At 41.0% G+C, this 7,132-nt stretch overlaps 1 pseudogene; it reads right to left on the bottom strand.

The window, feature by feature from the left end:
- Positions 1 to 5,917: 5,917 nt before the first annotated feature.
- Positions 5,918 to 6,530, bottom strand: LOC117097413 (annotated as a pseudogene).
- Between the last annotated feature and the right edge of the window lie 602 nt (positions 6,531 to 7,132).

Genomic DNA, 7,132 nt, shown 5'->3' with positions numbered 1-7,132 from the left:
AAACTGAATCACAAGCTTACCCAAGGCCATCTGCAAGTAGGTAGTTCAAGCTAGTATAATATAATACCAGATCCTGAACTCTTAACCATTATACTAAAATGTAGTGAATAATGACCTCCTAATAAGAGTAAAAAGGTGTTAAAGTCCCCAACTATTATTGTTTTGGGGTCTATCTCTCTCTTTAGATTTGATAATATTTGCTTTATATATCTAGGTGGTCTGATGTTGGGTGCATATATATTTGCAATTGTTATGTTCTCTTGCTGAATTTATCCCTTTATCATCTTTTAACCTTCATTGTCTCTTTTTAGAGTTTTTGACTTAAAATTATTTTATCTGAAATAAATATAGCTACTCATGCTTGTTTTTGGTTTCTGTTTGCATAGGCTATCCTTTTCCATCTCTTTCACATTCAGTTTATATGTGTCTTTCCAGATGAACTGAATTTCTTGTAGGCAGCACATAGTTGAGTCATTTTATATCTTTAAGGTGGGAAATGTAATTCATTTACATTCAAGGTCGTTATTGACAGGTGAAGACTCATGTCACTATGTTAATTGTTTTCTAGTTGTCTTGCATATCCTTTGCTCCTTTCTTCCTTCATTGTTTATCATTGTGGTTTAGTGGTTTTCTGTAGTGATAGGGTTTCATTCTTTTCTCTTTTTCTTTGTGTATCTGCTCTACCAGTGAGTTTGATACTTTTACATGGTTTCATGATAGTCATCTTTTCACTTTAAGATGTAGGACTCACTTGAGGAGTTTTGCAAGACTAGGCTAGTGGTGATAAATTCCTTCAGTTTTTGCTTGTCTAGAAAAGGCTTTATTTCTCTCATGTGTGAAAGGTAGCTTTGCTGAGTATAGTCTTCTCGACTGGCAGGTTTTTCTCCTTTCAGCACTTTGAATAATTCATCCCATTTTCTTCTAGTCTGTAAGGGTACTGCAGAGAAATATGCGTTAGTCTAATGGGGATTCCTTTAAGTGTGACTCGATGCTTTTAAAATCTTGATGTTTTTAGAATTATCTTTGTCTTTGAATTTTGACAGTTTGACTATAAAGTGCCACAGGGCGATTTTTACACTGAATCTTTTTGGAGACCTTTGAGCTCCTAGATCTGGATATCCATATCTCTCCCCAGCTTGGAATGATTTTAGCTATTATTTTATTAAATAGGTTTTTCTACACCATTTTCCTTCTCTTTTCCATCTGGAACTCCCATAAATGTGAACATTTGTTCACTTAATGGGGGGTCCTATAAGTCTTGTAGCCTTTCTTTACTCTTTTTCATTCTTATTTCCTTTATTTTCTCTGCCTGGGTAATTTCAAATAACCTATCTTCAAGTTCAGATTTTTTTTTTTTTTTTTTTGAGGCAGAATCTTGCTCTGTTGTCCAGGCTGGAGTGCAGTGGCGTGATCTCTGCTCACTGCAACCTCCACCTCCTGGGTTCAAGAAATTCTCTTGCCTCAGTCCCCCGAGCAGCTGGGATTACAGGCACATGCCACAATGCCCACTTAATTTTTCTATTTTTAGTAGAGATGGGGTTTCACTATTTTGGCCAGGCTGGTCTTGAACTCCTGACCTCATGTTCCAACCACTTCAGCCTCCCAAAGTGCTGGGATTACAGGCATAAGCCACTGCACCAGGCCCTAGTTCAGAGATTCTTTTATTGCCTTGATCAAGGCTGCTGTTGAAGCTCTCTATTATTTCTTCAATTCATAGAAATCATTAGCTGCAGTATTTCTCTTGGCTTTTCCAGTGATTTTTTATCTCTTTGTTGAATTTATCATTTGTATCATAATTTTTTTTTCCGATTTTGTTGAATTGCCTGTCTATATTTCTTGTATCTCATTGAGTTTTGTTAAGATGACTATTTTGAATTTCTTTTCCAGCAGTTTGTTGATTTCACTTTCATTGGGGTCTGTAACCAGATAGTTATATTTATTTGGTGGTATCAGATTTTTCTTGCTTTTTAATGTTGTATGTGTGTGTGTTCCTATGTTGATGTCTGTGCATCTGATGGAACAATCACCTCTTCCAAAATTTCTAGAGTGGATTTTGTAGAGAAAAACTTTCATCTGCAGTTGGGTTTTGGTGTGCCAGTTTGGAAGGATGTAGTGATTCTATTTTCAGGCAGGTACAGTGCAGTCAAGAACACCATACCCAGAAAAGCTGCCCTTCAGTAGCTTCTGCAGCTGTTCAAAGTCAACAATAACTGAGCACCTCAGTAGCATAAGCTGTAGAAGTTTGTGGGATGGCAGTGGCAGTGTAGGTTGTTAATAGCTCCTCAGTGTCAAGGGCTTTTGAAGTCCTCCTTGGTTTTCCTACAATGGAGAGACTTAGAGGAGGGAATCCTTCTTGATATCAAGTGTGACATGGCTTACTATTAATAGCAGCTGCAGAGGCATTGGATTCCAGGTGCAGGTAGTTGAGGCAGCTGTGGGGCCAGGATCCTAGGCTCAGGGTCTCACAAACCTATTGTGATACCTGGATCTTGGGGTACAGGTTCATTCTTTGTAGCAGGGTTGGAGGACCAGGTAGCCTAGAGGACCAGAATCTATGACTCTGAGGCACAACCTAGAACTGCTCATGGAACTGGAGTATAGCTACAAATCCTGTCTTTTGGGGGTAGGACACAGCACTGGCCCACCTCCAGGGAAGAAGGGGTGCTGTGGATGTTTGGGCCTGTGGAGAAGGGTTTGGCTGCAATTTGGGTGTCTGACCCAATAAGGCTCAGTGTGTCAACTTGGGTCCCAGGGGATGAGGCATCATATAGTGACTCTAGACTCTGGAATGGTGGGGTTCAGCAGTATCCTGACTCTATGAGGCTACATGCAGTAGCAGCTGGTACCCTAAAATGGTGCAGTACAGCTATCATTTGGACCCTGGGGCATGGGGAAGGAATAGCACACCAATGATTCTTCTTTCCAAGGAGAACAGTGTTTCAGAAGCTCAGACACTAAAGAACTGATTCTGCTCCAGGGAAGCAGGGTCCTAGAGTTTGGGCAAGGTGTCTGAGTTCACCCACTGCTCTGTTTCCCTGGGATGTGGTGTGTGCTGTATCAGCTCAGCCCTGAGATGTGCAGCTGCTAACAGCTTGGCAAGGCACCACTTCCCCAGGGGGTGATGTGCTGCTTCAGCTTAGGCCCAGGTGGTGTGACCATTGTGGGCAGCCCAAGCACCACTTCCCTGAGATGCATGGCACTGCTTCAGCTTAGGTACTGGAGTGTGTGACTGCTGTGGGTAGCCAAGGCACTGTTTCTTGGGATGCAAGGAGCTGCAACAACTTAGGCATGGGAGGTGGGGCTCCTTGGAGTGGCTAATGTACTGCTTTCTCAGGAGAAAGAGTTCTGCTTTGACTACAGCTCAAGGAGGAGGAAGGAACAGGTGGAGCAGCTCCACATCTGCTTGGTCTCACTGGAAAAAGTGTAACAGCTGCTCACAGCTTGACATGGGGATGTCAGCCACTGGCCTAGGGTGGTTCGGTGGTAGCTTAGTCTCAGGGGTGAGAAGAAGCCATGGCTATTTGTCTTTGGAGAAAGACACACTTCTGTAGTAGTTCCAGTTCCAAGGTGGCACAGCACAGGAACTACAGCCCACAGGGGCAGGGACAGTGTTAGCTCCTTCTCTGGAGACAGCACAGGTATGTAGACCCCAGGAAGCTCCTTCAGCTGGACTTAGTGCCAGTGAGGACTGAGGGGGAACAAGGTCTGTAGTTGTCCAAGGTGTTGATGGGTGTTCCTGGGGTCCTCTTCGTCTCTAACTGATGAAGATAAGTCAAGTCCTGGTGAAATACTATGAAGTGTTTGTCTGTAACCTTTGTGTTATGTTTGGTCCTCTTCACTGTCAAACTCTCCCATTTCCCTCAGTTTCTTTAACTCTTCCTCATTTTCTAAGGCTGTCTCTCAATTCAATCAAAGATCTGAGATCATCATTTACATTTTAAAACTCCTTTATATTAGCATGTTAATTCTACTAGGTTTAATCTGTTTTTATCTTTCAACAAATGATTTGTTAATATTACATTACAACAAGTGACAAAATATTAGTATCTAATTCTAGACATTGAGAATTAGATTCTAGAATGAATCGTTGGAATAGAAGAAAAATAAAGATTTGTTTTCTCATAATTTTAAAACTGTCATCTTACTCTAGGCAGAGCTAGTGCAACATTTTCTTCAACCCCACAGGCTCCATTCCCTTTACTATTTGTAATATGCTTGAGTCACTCATAGGAGAAAGACACTGTCAACATCAGTAGTTAGCAACATTTTCAAAATGCATTTTGTTGTCTTAAATAAAAGTTATGCCGTTACTTCAGCAATCTCATACAGTCTTATTTACTTCTGTACATAAGATATGAGCTCTCAACATTCATGTAGGTGAATATTTCCCATGTTTTTTGAGGATTCCCAAAAGACTTCAGGAATTTCCCAAAATAATTTCAAATGTTTAATTTTTTCTTTTTCTTTTTTTTCTTTTTTGCAATAGTAACTACTAATGTTTATTAAGTAACTACAATTTGTCAAATGCTGTGCTAAGTATTGTAAATTTCTTTCAGTTAGTCCTCATAATGTTACTATCTCCATTTTCTTTTCTTTTTCTTTCTTTTTTTAAATTATACTTTAAGTTCTAGGGTACATGTGCACAACGTGCAGGTTTGTTACATATGTATACATGTGCCATGTTGGTGTGCTGCACCCATTAACTCGTCATTTACATTAGGTATATCTCCTAATGCTATCCCTGCCCCCTCCCTGCACCCCACGACAGGCCCCAGTGTGTGATGTTTCCCTTCCTGTGTCCAAGTGTTCTCATTGTTCAATTCCCACCTATGAGTGAGAACATGCGGTGTTTGGTTTTCTGTTCTTGCGATAGTTTGCTGAGAATGATGGTTTCCAGCTGCATCCATGTCCCTACAAAGGACACGAACTCATCCTTTTTTATGGCTGCATAGTACTCCATGGTGTATATGTGCCACATTTTCTTAATCCAGTCTGTCACTGATGGACATTTGGGTTACTTCCAAGTCTTTGCTATTGCGAATAGTGCCACAATAAACATACGTGTGCATGTGTCTTTATGGCAGCATGATTTATAATCCTTTGGGTATATACCAATAATGGGATTCACAATAAAAGAAAGGAGCAGTGTCAATCCATGAGAGTCAGACCAGCAGTTTAAGACCCTCTTCATAGCTCAGTTTCTGGTGCATGAAGAGATTCAATTAGTCTTCTTGCTCTCAGTTCTTAGAAAGAAGAATTTGAGAGGAATAAGAGCAATAACTACCTGTATTATTTTGTAGCCTAAGAACAGAGAAAATAGATGTTAAAAAAACAGAAGCCAATTCCTTTCATCCTAGGATGTCTGAAAAGGAGAGATTCTATGGAGCATGGATGCAGAAAAGAAGGAGTTATGCCTATGAGAAAAAATAAACTCTGGACACAATCACTCAAGCCCAGAGAAACAACCGCTAAGAGCAATTAGCATCAATTTCATTGTCACCAGGAACCTGGGACAAAGCCTGGGATAGAGCGTTTAGCATTCTTAGGCTTACTGGTGCTGTGGTTCAACAGTCTTTGAGGAGATGGAGAGAACCGGAGACCACCACCATCATGTGTAAAAAGGACACTATAGCAACAACAAGGCTGCAAAAATCAGTTAGAGTTTAGGTTGTACACCATTTGAAATCCAGCCTATACTTGCTTTCTTGTGAAGGACTTGAGATGTGCTGAGATACTTTAAACATGTGAAGGTGACTCTTTTGAAAGGCAGAACTCTTCATGAACTCTTTCTACTCATTAGTTTTCCTATCACTTCACCATTAAAACTAGAAAATAAGCTGCAGACTATCTCAGGTAGCTTCTTATTTGGACACAATACCAATACTATAGACACAATTGAATGAATGACTAAATCTTCCTAATTCTTCCATTGCACAGGGTCAATATGTGTCTTCGACTAAATAGCTGTGTTCTTGTTCAAAAAAAGCATGTAAACACAGCGCTTGATTTTGTTAGTCTCTATCCCAGAAAATTGGTGGATCACTCCTTGGCTTTTGTATAATTCAATGACTGGCTTTGCCACATCCTTGTACTATCTTAGCCTTGCAGAAACTGCTTTGGGTTTATCATCCTCATGCTGGACTAATGATTCACCAGTGATGTCATCAATTCCATATACACGAGGTGGATTGAATTCCAGGTTATATACCCTTCCGCTAGGAGAGGATCTTTAAGTGTTTCAAATGGAATTTTCAACCTGATCACTAGATTCACTTCACAGATTTTGTCCAGGACATCAGCTTGTCCTACTGTCCTAGGAAAGCCATCTTGGAGGCAGTGCTGCCACATCTATTCTCCAACTCCAACATCATTAGGCATGCGATCACAGGTCTGGAACCAAAAGACCATTGTCTATGTACTGCTTGGCCATGTCACCAACTCCAGTATTGACCTTGATGTTCTCCTGCAAGCAGTGGCAACTAGAAATGTCGGAGGCCTAAGTTCTGAGCAATCCTCTCGCACAAGGTGCCCTTGCCCTAGGCAAGCAGCAAGAGGATGACCGTACAGAAGTCTGGAAGCCATTGCCTTTGCTAGGAGGGGGTGGCCAAATATGTAGCCCAGATAGCAAGTCCCAGAGGGAGCCGCAGAGAGTTTTGTTTCTTGGCTTCTACTCTGGCACCTTCTGCTCACACTGGGACTTGTCAGCCACACTTGTCTGCTCACACTGGGACTAGTTCTGCCTCCTTTGGCTGGAGGCAGAACTCCAGGAGGCTACCAACAGACCCTGCAGGGTGACCTTTTATTTTTAATTCTTAAAGACATTTCAGAAAATTAGGGGAGGCATGTAGGTAATTTTGTAAGAGGAGGCATGCCTTTTTCTTAGGCATAAAATCACACTGTAGGAGCACCCGACACTCCAAGGATTCAAACCAAATCCTCTTTCTCCTTACAATAATGTAAGCAACAAGGCAAAATTAAATAGGCACAGATTAATTTACTCTTGAAGAAGAATAAAGGAGTGTCTTGCTTGATCCAGGCATATATATATGTATATATTTCTATTGCTGAGTGCCTTTAAAGCCTTAGTTATCTCCAACCCTCCTTTTCTCAGAACTAGTAGTATGCAGGAGAA

The sequence above is a fragment of the Trachypithecus francoisi genome, unplaced genomic scaffold (genome assembly GCF_009764315.1).
Source record: "Trachypithecus francoisi isolate TF-2019V2 unplaced genomic scaffold, Tfra_2.0 Lachesis_group15, whole genome shotgun sequence".
Classification (NCBI taxonomy): Eukaryota; Metazoa; Chordata; class Mammalia; order Primates; family Cercopithecidae; genus Trachypithecus; species Trachypithecus francoisi.
The sequence above is the reverse complement of the archived record's forward strand: the minus strand, read 5'-3'. Positions and strand labels throughout refer to the sequence as shown.